Source organism: Saccopteryx leptura, chromosome 5, assembly GCF_036850995.1.
Source record: "Saccopteryx leptura isolate mSacLep1 chromosome 5, mSacLep1_pri_phased_curated, whole genome shotgun sequence".
NCBI lineage: Eukaryota > Metazoa > Chordata > Mammalia > Chiroptera > Emballonuridae > Saccopteryx > Saccopteryx leptura.
This window is the reverse complement of record NC_089507.1, coordinates 163,699,807-163,712,975: the sequence shown is the minus strand read 5'-3', so window position 1 is coordinate 163,712,975 and position 13,169 is coordinate 163,699,807.

The window sequence follows — 13,169 nt, the reverse complement described above, 5'->3', positions numbered from 1 at the left end:
TCTGGAACCAGCTGCCATAGGTCTGTAGCTGTGTGATCTTGAGTAACTTACTTAACTGAGAGAAGGGGGTATAGTGAGACAGATTCCTGCATGCACACCAACTGGGATCCCCATAGCAACCCTGGTCTGGGGCCAGTGCTTGAATCAAGCTAGTTATCCTTTGTGCCTGGGGCCAACATTCAAACCAATCAAATTGAACCATGGGCTGTGGGATGGGAAGAGGGAGAGAAGGGCGAGAGGGAGAAGGAGAGAAGCAGATGGTCACTTCTCCTGTGTGCCCTGGTCAGGAATTGAATCTGGGATGTCCATACGCCAGGCCATAGTTCTGTCCACTGAGCCAACTGGCCAGGGCCAGTTACTTAACTTTTCTGTGCTTCAGTTTACCATTCATAAATTATGGATAAGAACAGTAGTAGCTGGCCCTGGCCAGTTGGCTCAGCGGTAGAGTGTCAGCCTGGCGTGAGGGGGACCGGGTTCGATTCCCGGCCAGGGCACAAAGGAGAAGCGTCCATTTGCTTCTCCAACCCCCCTTCCTCTCTGTCTCTCTCTTCCCCTCCCGCAGCCAAGGCTCCATTGGAGCAAAGATGGCCCGGGCGCTGAGGATGGCTCCTTGGCCCCTGCCCCAGGCGCTAGAGTGGCTCTGGTCGTGGCAGAGCGACGCCCCGGAGGGGCAGAGCATCGCCCCCTGGTGGGCGTGCTGGGTGGATCCTGGTCGGGTGCATGCGGGAGTCTGTCTGACTGTCTCTCCCCGTTTCCAGCTTCAGAAAAATACAAAAAAAAAAAAAAAAAGAACAGTAGTAGCTGCCTCATAGGGTTCTTTGGAGGATTAAATAAGTTGTTATATGTAAAGTTCTTATACCAATGCCTTGCATATAAAATATGCTATGTAAGTGTTAGCTATTGTATCAGTTAGGGTCTCCCCTGGAAAGAGAAGTCACATTCAAATTGGGTAATTTGAAGAGAGTTTAATAAAGGGATTATTTACAAAGGTATGTGTATTAGTCAGGGTTCTCCAGAGAAACAGAACAAATAGGAGATAGATAGATAATAGATAGATAATTTGTTATGAGAGATTGGCTCATGCAGTTATCGAGACTGAGAAGTCCCACAACCTACTATTTACAAGCTAGAAGCCCAGAAAAGCTGTGGTGTAGTTTCTGTCCAAACCCAAAGGACTGAAAAAAAGAGGAGCCAATGTTTTAAGTCCCAGTTTGAGTCTAAAAGCCTGAGAACCAGGAGTGCCATTGTCGGAGGGAAGAAGATAGATGTCCCAGCTTAAGCAGAGAGAGCAGATTCATTTTTCTCTGCCTTTTTGTTCTAGTTATGCTTTCAGTGGATTGGATTTTATGCCCACTCTCATTGGTGAAGACATCTTCTGTACTCAGTCGACTGATTCAAATGCTACCCTCTCTGGAAACACCCATATGGCCACACCTAGCAGTGATGTGTTACCAGCTATCTGACATCCCTTAGCCCCAGTGGTGGGATTCAGCCAGGTTGCACTGGTTCAGCAGAACCAATACCTAATTTTTTGTTGAGTTCAGCGAACTGGTTGTTAAAATGGCAATTGTAATCAGGGTTCTTTCTAAGGTAGGGTTTTTCAAAGATGAACATAATACGTTTAGAGAAGAGAAGTCGCCTGTTTCTAATATATCAAACACAAGGACTATTAGTCTAATTGGCTGACCTCTAAAGAAACGGGATCCTACTCATATAGTTAAAGGAGTTAAGGATAAATCATACAGCCGATGATGCTCAGATAAAAGTGAAGAAAATTGCAAGTGAAGGCACTAATCAAGATGCTATATGAAAATACCTTAAATAACAGTTTTATTGTTTTTTATCAGGTATTATTTAATATTTTTTATTAATATTTTTAAACTCTTTCTTATGGCCCTGGCCGGTTGGCTCAGCGGTAGAGCGTCGGCCTGGCGTGCGGGGGACCCAGGTTCGATTCCCGGCCAGGGCACATAGGAGAAGAGCCCATTTGCTTCTCCACCGCACCCCCTCCTTCCTTTCTGTCTCTCTCTTCCCCTCCCGCAGCCGAGGCTCCATTGGAGCAAAGATGGCCCGGGCACTGGGGATGGCTCCTTGGCCTCTGCCCCAGGCCCTAGAGTGGCTCTGGTCGCGGCAGAGCGACGCCCCGGAGGGGCAGAGCATCGCCCCCTGGTGGGCAGAGCATCGCCCCTGGTGGGCGTGCTGGGTGGATCCCGGTCGGGCGCATGCGGGAGTCTGTCTGACTGTCTCTCCCTGTTTCCAGCTTCAGAAAAATACAAAAACAAAAACAAAAAACAAAAATTCTTTCTTATAACCTAATCTAGTTTTGTGTACCTCTTTTATTGTTCTTATTAAAGTATTAAATGCATGAAATAATAAACTACGTTTCAGTATATCATTAATTCTTAAAAGTCATTAGGGCAGAGAACCGGTTATTAAATTATTTGAATCCCACCACTGCTTAGTCCAGTCAAATTGACAACCTGAATGGTAGCCTGGACTGCTACCCTTTCCTACTCCAGACCCCATCATCACTGGCAGCCTTGCAGGTGTCACAGAGTAAGTAGCATGCCCAAATGTGATATACACCATCTCCAAAATTCAGAGATCCACTAGGGTCACACTGTTTTCTTCACAGTGGATGATAAGTGCAACAACTTGTTTCCTAATTTAGAAGGGATGTTCTGATGTGCCCCAGACTGCTAGATCCTAAAAATTTCACAATATGGTAGGCTTTGAAAGTCTGTGGAGTTTATCTCCTGCCCTGTAGATGCATGTGCTTACTTAAGAAATCTAAGATGATTACTGCTTACAGCTCATCAATGTAATGGACCAGGGTGATGTTCTGGGGGTTATCAAAATGATCAAAGCACTCTGGACTACATTATGATGGGAGAAAAATAGCTGACTGAACCCAAAGGCCATCTATATTGACCCCTGTTTCTGATTTTCTTTACTGATGGGCATAGACAAAAGCAAGGGTCCCCAAACTATGACCCGCGGGCCACATGCGGCCCCCTGAGGCCATTTATCCGGCCCCCGCTGCACTTCCGGAAGGGGCACCTCTTTCATTGGTGGTCAATGAAAGGAGCACATTGACCATCTCATTAGCCAAAAGCAGGCCCATAGTTCCCATTGAAATACTGGTCAGTTTCTTGATTTAAATTTACTTGTTTTTTATTTTAAATATTGTATTTGTTCCCGTTTCGTTTTTTTACTTTAAAATAAGATATGTGCAGTGTGCATAGGGATTTGTTCATAGTTTTTTTTATAGTCTGGCCCTCCAGTGGTCTGAGGGACAGTGAACTGGCCCCCTGTGTAAAAAGTTTGGGGACCCCTGGACAAAAGGGTGTTTTTCTGGTGAGTAGATATGTGTTAGTGGCATAGCATTTCAGCTATGACTGGCAATGGCACAACTGATATGTGGGTCAGTCTCCTGACACCCTCCGCAACCATGTGGGGCTTATACTGTTCAAACAGGCATGGTACATGGGCAGGGGGTGGGACCTGCATCTTTTAGGTCTTTGATGGCAGCATTAATTATTGCAATTTCCTTGGGATTGAGTGCTGTTTTGGCATGTCTTGGTGGGGCATGGGGGAAGTTCCATACCTTGTCCTTGGCCATTCCTACCACAATATCCTCACTGCCTGGGACAGAGCGCCAGGGGATTCTGCCCTTTATGAAGTGTACTGATTAATATTCTATGGCTGCTGCAACAAATAGAGCCACTGACTTTGTGGCTTAAAACAGCACATGTTTAATATCTTACAGTTTTAGAAGTCAGAAATGTGGACTGGGTCTCACTGAACTACAATCAGGGCGTCAACAGGGCTACCTTTGTTTCCAGAGGCTCCAGGAGAGAATCCATCTTTGTGACTGGCTCTGAGGCCCTGTGACTTCTTTGCCTTGTGGCCTCTTTGTCTTCAGAGGCAGCAATGGTTGGTTGAGCCTTTCTCACATCGAGGCCACATTATCTGGATAATCTCCCCACTTTAATTAAAAAACTGACTTTCAAGATGCCATTTTCTTTGGCATTTATTAAATCTTTCCTATATTTAAGTGCATTAAGAAATGTGGAATCATTTTTTCTTTATCATTCAGATCACATATTTCTTCGAAGAATGATACATAGACCCCTTAAAGTGGCCTCTGGGGCCCTGGCCAGTTGGCTCAGTGGTAGAGCGTCGGCCTGGCATGCAGGAGTCCTGGGTTCGATTCCCGGCCAGGGCACACAGGAGAGGCGCCCATCTGCTTCTCCACCCCTCCCCCTTCCTTCCTCTCTGTCTCTCTCTTCCCCTCCCGCAGCCAAGGCTCCATTGGAGCAAAGTTGGCCCGGGCGCTGAGGATGGCTCTGTGGCCTCTGCCTCAGGTGCTAGAATGGCTCTGGTTGCAACAGAGTGACACGCCAGATGGGCAGAGCATCGCCCCCTGGTGGGCATGCCGGGTGGATCCCGGTCGGGCGCATGTGGGAGTCTGTCTGACTGCCTCCCATTTCCAACTTCAGAAAAAAAATACAAAAAAAAAAAAAAAAGTGGCCTCCGGTGGTTTGTATTGCTTGAAGCGTGACAGGCCCTTGATCCAGAATTGGCTTGTTTTTGTATTATCTGTTGCTCTCAATAAATGGTGATGGTCACTACTCATAGAACAATTTTTAAAAATTTCTCCCTTTGGCCTGACTAGGTGGTGGTGCAGTGGGTAGAGCATTGCCCTGGGATGCTGAGGACCCACGTTCAATACCCTAAGGTTTCCAGCTTGAGTGCAGGCTCACCAGTTTAAGGTAATCTGATTAACACACCTAATTTCATCTGTTACCTTAATTTGTCTTTGCCGGTATAATGTAACATATTCCCAGGTTCTGGTGATTAGATTGTAGGCATCTTTGCAGGGCTGTTATTCTGCTTACACACTAAGTGTATGTCTTCCTTGTATACATTCATGGTTTAGACCAGGGGCAGTCAATCTTTTTATACCTACCGCCCACTTTTGTATCTCTGTTAGTAGTAAAATTTTCTAACCACCCACTGGTTCCATAGTAATGGTGATTTATAAAGTAGGGAAGTAACTTTACTTTTAAAATTTATAAAGCAGAGTTACAGCAAATTAAAGCATATAATAATAATTACTTACCAAGTACTTTATGTTGGATTTTTGCTAAGTTTGGCAGAATAAATCTTTATAAAACAACTTACTATAGTTAAATCTATCTTTTTATTCATATTTTGGTTGCTCCACTACCACCCACCATGAAAGCTGGAATGCCCACTAGTGGGCGGTAAGGACCAGGTTGACTACCACTGCTCTAGAGTCAAGTGATCAGTTTCCATTTGCACATGGTCTCCATAAATTCTTATTCTGACCAGTAGGCTACAATGATATTTTGGGTCTTCAGAGACATCAATTCAGTGCCATTATCTAAGAACCCCTAAAAAGTCTAGGTGTTTCTTCTTCCCCAGGGTAAAGCCACCTTGATAAATGGTCCTGGGACCTCCGATGGAGGATTTGGGGAAAGGTTCATAGTATATAGTGGTGACTGCTTTGCAGATCTATCCTCAAAAGGGCTTGGCCTCTCAGTCAGTGGGACCTGGTTTTGTGAACTAATAGGTCTGGAAACTTAATAGAAGGTCGTGAATCCCTATTATGGCAACACAAGTTAGATTTCTGCCAACCAGACCTGGAATTTTTCCTTCTTCTATGTCAGGTAGCATTTTACTAGGTTGCTAATCTGCTTAATTCCCAGTAATCCTGTGATCAATTGGCCATCATGACAGACTCTCACCATTCAGTATAATCTGATTACACTACTCTCTGCTGTCTAATTGTACCATGTGCTGTCTGACAAACACCCCCTTGACCTCTACCTTTCTGGAATTTGGTTATTTTCATTGAGACCAAGGACTCCCATTTCGTTGTAGCATTTCTGACCTAATTTCTAGTGGACAGTGAGTCACCACAGAGCTTATGAAGGATGCAGGTCTTTTATTTATTTATTTTTTTACAGAGACAGAGAGTGAGTCAGAGAGAGGGATAGACAGGGACAGACAGACAGGAACGGAGAGATGAGAAGCATCAATCATTAGTTTTTCATTGCGCGTTGCAACACCTTAGTTGTTCATTGATTGCTCTCTCATATGTGCCTTGACCATGGGCCTTCAGCAGACCGAGTAGCCCCTTGCTCAAGCCAGCAACCTTGGGTCCAAGCTGGTGGGCTTTTGCTCAAACCAGATGAGCTCGCGCTCAAGCTGGTGACCTCAGGGTCTCGAACCTGGGTCCTCAAGGATGCAGGTCTTGGTAAAGGAACTATCTTCCAGGCCTTCAGTGGGGAAGGGAGACATGGTCAGGCATGGCTGAGAGGTCACATATAATTAATACACTTAGACATTCCTGTTTCTTTGAACTTTTAGACTGCTTCCTCTACACTCAGCATGCCAAGGAATTTTCAGCATGCCAACCTCATTAACTTTAGGTCACTATTAAATCTAGTCTGAATTAGAATTAGTCTCCTTCATTGTAGAAGATTATTCATGCCAAACTCCAATGCTCAAATCTGGGTAAGTATATCTATGTCATTAAATTCAGCCCAATCAAGCCTTGAATTTACCTTCCTTGGGCTCCATTCTCATACAAGTTCCTAAGACTTTTGATTTAAATTGGCAAGGTCCTGCAACTCGTTCTGTATAGAGGCCATCTCCTTCTGGAGCAGGGCTTGTGCTCTGTTGGGACCAAACTCTCCTTTTGGGCTTGGAGGGTTGAGGAGGAGATTTGATATCCCTCTTGTGAAGCAGTTGCCCTAGTTGTAGTCACTGAAGGGCTCCTTGGCAGGGATAGATGGCTCCCTCACATAAGGAAGAATGACTTGAAATGACAAGGGAGGTTCAAGGGGGTTTCTTGGGGACCAAAAAGCCAACAGTGTTTTTACAGTTTAGATTTTTGGGGGACAGAGGTGTGGGGAACCAGCAGTAAGCTGGCAGTCTGCCCAGCCCCCCACCTCACTTGCCTGATTAGGTTGCAAAAGGCTGTTAAGCTGTGGTGCTGGATTGTTTACACTACCCCCATGTTCCCCGGAAAAACTAGAGGCAAGTTTCTTCTATCCTTTGTTTTGTGTGAAGTTTAGATGTTATGTATGCTAGGAGTTTTCTGCACTTGGTAAAATTCTTGGGTTGCCTTGGAAACGTGATCAGAGATCTCTGATTTGCTAATGGCCTCACTTTGCCCTATAAATAAAGGAAGAAGCGGTCTTGGATCGTGCTCTGTTCTTGCCAGCAGCATTGCATAGCCCTCCCGACCCCGTCCTTTATTTTTTTAAGCCTATTTTCTTAATTCCGTGTTGTTCCCACTCAGGACCTAGAATTACTTACTGTGCTTGTTCACGGCAAGTATTTGAGACTTTGAACTTCTTAGTCTTGTCTGCTACTTCCCAGATGCTCCCCCTGTAAGTCTCAGGGTTCCACCACTTCTCCACTGTGCCCTTCCCTGAGCATTCTACCGTAATTCTGGTACATGTACAGCGAAGCCATGGGCTCATTCTTCAGCCATATGTAGTCTGCAAGGACAGGGGATGAGGCCCCTTCATAGCTGCCACCAAATCTCTCACTCTCCACTGTAATCTTAGTGTAAAATTCACAGCTTTCAATTTTTCCTATGTATTCTCTCTAGTGATGTCAGTAGAAGCCAAGTGACTCCATATTTATAATGTTCTATAATGACCATTATTGCCATGGTATCTAAGTGCTCAAATCACTCCAAGTCCTAGTGCCTTATTCTCTATCTGCCCTTTATCCCATGCTACCCCTAATAAGCTGAGTGATTATTATGCCACCAAATGCCATTGATGACCCATGACCCAATCCATGCCCATTACTTTCTTCAAGGAGGTTACCACGGCTCCCCTCAATGATATAAGGCATCTAATCACATGATTCTCTTCTGAGGGGCTGCCCTTCATATTGGGCCACCCCTGGTACCAACTCCTAGCACAGCGGTTCTCAACCTGTGGGTCGCGACCCCGGCAGGGGTCGAACGACCAAAACACAGGGGTCACCTAAAGCCATCGGAAAATACATATTTATTATACAATACATTCTTTTTAAATTTTTGTATTTTTCTGAAGCTGGAAACGGGGAGGCAGTCAGACAGACTCCCGCATGCACCCGACCAGGATCCACCCGGCATGCCCACCAGGGGGCGATGCTCTGCCCATCCAGGGTATCGCTCTGTTGCGACCAGAACCACTCTAGCGCCTGGGGCAGAGGCCAAGGAGCCATCTCCAGCGCCTGGGCCATCTTTTGCTCCAATGGAGCCTCGGCTGCGGGAGGGGAAGAGAGAGACAGAGAGGAAGGAGAGGAGGAGGGGTGGAGAAGCAGATGGGCGCCTCTTCTGTGTGCCCTGGCCGGGAATCGAACCTGGGACTTCCGCACACCAGGCCGACGCTCTACCACTGAGCCAACCAGCCAGGGCCACAATACATTTTTAAATAAAATATGTATTTCCGATGGCTTTAGGCGACCCCTGTGTTTTGGTCGTTAGACCCCCGCTGGGGTCGCGACCCACAGGTTGAAAACCACTGCCATAGAGGTATCCCCAGCGCCCAGGCCATCCCTGCTCCAATGGAGCCTTGGCTGCGGGAGGGGAAGAGAGAGACAGAGAGGAAGGAGAGGGGGAGGGGTGGAGAAGCAGATGGGCGCTTCTCCTGTGTGCCTTGGCTGGGAATCAAACCCAGGACTCCTGCATGCCAGGCCGACACTCTACCACTTAGCTAACTGGCCAGGGCCGAGGCTATTCTTATTATCGTTATAGTTTTGATGTTGAACAATCCTTGAATTCCTGAGATAAATCTTACTCGACCACTTTATTTCTTCTTCCCTGATGAGTTCACATGGCAAATATATTGTTTAGGATTTAAATTTTCTGTTGTTATTTTCTAGCCAACTAAAAAAAAAGGGTTTCCCCAGTTGCAATTAGTATTGGGAGAAATGTCCTATAGTGATGATTCTTTGTTTTTGTGAGAGTTGACTAATGTTCTTGTCCTTAGTATCCATTTTCTGCCCCCATACAATACCCTGGGAATGTTTTCCTATTCTTTCTCCAGACCTCTATGCCATCTAGCTGTAGTCTTATAAAGTCAGTCTTATAAACCCAACTTTTGCACATCATGGTACACACAGATAATCATACTTTGTGTGGGATGATGGGCTAATAAGCCAGGCTGCTTATGGGGGGAGACACTCACCAGGCCAGGCCTCCCCAAGCTGCAGGAAGAGCCAGGAAGATCATCCTCTTAGTCTCACTGTCCCCCATTTGCCCCTAGATGTGGCAGTTATGACTCTATTATAGTTTATAAAATGTGAGAAGAAACTATGTATTTAAACTCCCTGCCTGTAGCCTTTCTTTTACATGATTATTGTAAAAATAACAAACAATGAAAAGTAGCCATGAGGCCCTGGCTGATTGCCTCGGTGGTAAAGCATTGGCCAGGCGTGTGGAAGTCCTGGGTTCAATTCCCGGCCAGGGCACACAGGAGAAGCACCCATCTGCTTCTCTACCCTTCTCCCTCTCCTTTCTCTCTATCTCTCTCTTTCCCTCCTGCAGCCAAGGCTCCATTGGAGCAAAGTTGGCCTGGGCGCTGAGGATGGCTCCATGGCCTCTCTGCCTCAGACACTAGAATGGCTCCGGTTGCAGCAGAGCAACGCCCCAGATGGGCAGAGCATCGCCCCGTGGTGGGCATGCCAGATGGGTCCCGGTCAGGTGCATGTGGGAGTCTGTCTCTGTCTCCCCACTTCTAACTTCAGAAAAATACAAAAGAGAAGAGAAGAGAAGAGAGAAAAGTAGCCATGAGTCAGGGGTGGACCCTAATCAGGCAACCTGCAGCCCGGGGCAATTACTGATGAGCCTGGACATTGGAGTTGGACAGTCTTAGGTTCAATCTGATTCAGCTAAACTGTGGTCCCAGCGGGAAGAATTTAACCTCCTGGGTTTTGGTTTTCTTATTTGTAAAGTGCCTGTGAGGATCCAAGGAGCTATGATAACTCAGTCTGGTGTTCAGTGGCCCAGAGCAGGGCTTTAGAAAACAGATGCTGCACATTGCTGCCCTCTGTCTGGAGGGTTGCTTTTAATCTCTGTCTCTGCCTGTCTTTCCTCCTCCTCCTGTTCTCGCTGTCCCATTCTTTCTTCACTTGTACTTCCTGGGTTGCTTCTGTCATAAGCAGGACTTAAGTAATCACTGGCATGTTTTGCCTATAGCTGATTTCAGGAGGCCAGTTGGTCTCCCTGACCAACCTGTTATTTCTTCTCCCTCCTTCTACAAAGATGCTCCTTTAGCCCATTAAGAGAGTCTCTCTCTCTTTCTGTCATCACAGGGCCATCAGCTGCACAGAAGTCCCCATGGGCAATCGTGTCTAAGTCCAAATTCGTGACCTGCCAGGCCATCTCTTCAGTGTGGCCATCTGCTTCCCCTCCTCTACTTTTTCTCTTACCCCTGGGGAAGCCCAGGACAGGAAGCTGGTGCCCTGGGTCACCAAGCCATTGGTGAGGCACAGCCAATGGGGGAAGAGTGACAGCCAGCACTGGTTTTGGTATATACGATCTTGTCGGAAGGCTACCCACTCTTTGTGTTTCTTGGGGGTGGGGTGCTTGTTTTTGGAGTTTGCAGTACGTGTTTAAGACTGCCTTAGAGAATGTATGGGGAAAAAAAGAAAGAAAGGAAAACAGAGAGGGGAGGAAACAGGGAACAAAATGCCACTCATCCCATAAGGGAGCTGAGGCCCCAACTCTGAGTCCCTCTTTCTGCAGGGGGAGTCCAGTTTCCTGTGGTGGCCTCGCTTCTCAGCATGAGTTTCATCCCAGTTCTGAAGGTCTCAGATCACCTCACCCCTTCCTGAGAACTCAACCTCTTGTGCAGCCACATAAAGGTAACCAGTGTCTGGTGGCTTGATGGGACAGACTTGTCAGGACTTCCTGCCTTTTGATGCATGCCATTCCCGTGAGCTGGGCTGGGTCTCTGAAGATGAGAGAACCCTTTAGACTTCCTCAGTGTCTCAGCATTCAGATTCTTGGGGTTTGTGGTTTGAGACTCTGGCATGAACATTGTGTTCTATAAAGTGTGCCCTCTGGGTCCTTCAAGTTAACAAACACAGCTTTGTGCAAACCACCCCCTAACCAAATTGACCAAGAGGGTCTGAAAGGCCCTTGACCTCGCTGACATTGGTGGAGAATGAGTGAACAGCTGGATGAATAGGGGAGGCTGAGGGGAACTACTTGGGCTTAGGGATGATGACAGCATGATCCTCTGTTGAGCTGTTCCCTGACTTCCACGCTGGCTCCTTGGAGCAGACATATGTCACCACATTCTGATCCTCTTGGCACTTACAGATAGGAAACTAAGAGCTCAGTGAGGTTAAGTGACTGCCCCAAGGACACACAGAGGTGGGATTGGAACTCAGTTTCCAAATATTTGTGTCTCAGCAGACTACCCCACACCCCAGTTCTAAAGCAGGCCAGCGCAGTCAGGACACACAGGACAAACTCCTGCAATCGCCTGGCTGAGGCTGTGTTTGTCAGGTTTCTGCACTGTAAAGTTGCTCTTTCTTCTCCCTTTCCAGACTGTATTCTTTGTAAGAAAGTCATAGTGCACAACCAGGCTTAAGGACCAGGGAATTCTGCTCCCCCACCTTGAGTGTGGAGTACCTACATAAATTATTTGGAATTCTGCATGGGAGGTTTATCTTTCATTTTCCATTTATTTATTTATGCAATCATTTAGGTTTTTTTCTTTTTTTTTCTTTTTCTTTTTTCTGAAGCTGGAAACGGGGAGGCAGTCAGACAGACTCCCACATGTGCCCGACTGGGATCCACCCGGCATGCCAACCAGGGGGCGATGCTCTGCCCCTCTGGGGTGTTGCTCTGTTGCAACCAGAGCCATTCTAGCGCCTGAAGCAGAGGCCATGGAGCCATCCTCAACACCCAGGCCAACTTTGCTCCAATGGAGCCTTGGCTGCGGGAGGGGAAGAGAGAGACAGAGAGGAAGGAGAGGGGGAGGGATGGAGAAGCAGATGGGCGCTTCTCCTGTGTGCCCTGGCCGGGAATCGAACCCAGGACTCCTGCACGCCAGGCCGATGCTCTACCACTGAGCCAACCAGCCAGGGCCACAATCATTTAGTTTTTTAAAGTTCATGTTATTTACATTTTCAAATAAGCTCATTATGTTTTCAGGGGAGGTACCTTTGAATTGAAATTATTGAGTCCAATTGTTAAGCTGAAAAAAGTACAATAGATGCACCATAGGCCTGACCAGGTGGTGGTGCAGTGGGTAGAGCGTCGGACTGGGACATGGAGGACCCAGGTTCAAAACCCCAAGGTTGCCGGCTTGATGCCCAAGGTCGCCAGCTTAAGCCTGGGCTCACCAGCTTGAGCCTAAGGTTGTTGGCTTGAGCAAAGGGTCACTTGCTCTGCTGTAGCCCTCCTTGACCGGTCAAGGCACATATGAGAAAGCAATCAATGAACAACTAAGGTGCCACAACGAAAAACTGATGCTTCTCATCTCTCTCCCTTCCTGTCTGTCTGTCCCTATCTATCCTTTTCTCTGACTCTCTCTCTGTCTCTGTCAAAAATACAAATTAAAAAAATGCCCCACAGAATATCCAGAAAGTCTGGAAGCACAGGGAAAGTCATATATTTATTGTATATTCTCCTAATTAATAATTAGACCCATTGGTTTAAACATGGAGGTATTTCACCTGGAAAAGTGCGGGGAGGCTGAATTTAAATCTATAGAGTATGTTATTTGAAAGTGTTCCCAAGCTACGTGCTTAATTATAAGTTCATCCTGGCCTCTGACTTTGCTGGTCTCCCACAGGGACAGCGTTCTGTGTTAGTGGCTCCTCTTCACATGTTTGTCTGGTTCCCAGCTCCTGCCCTTTGGGGACACTAACACTCAGGTGGGAGAAAAGCTTCAGGTGCTTTCCCAGGTGCCTGATCCCACAGACTGGGACGGGGAAGGGCCTGGGAGCCACTTCATTTGGTGACAAATTGGAGAATCTGAGGAGTTGTGTCAGGCTTCAAACATGTGATGTCTGTGCAGAGTGGTGAGTGGTCAGCAACCGGAGCTGACCCCTTCCTGGTGGATGTTCTCTGTGTCCCAGCAACCATCCCCTCTCCTGGCCATTGTTTCCAGGTAGGC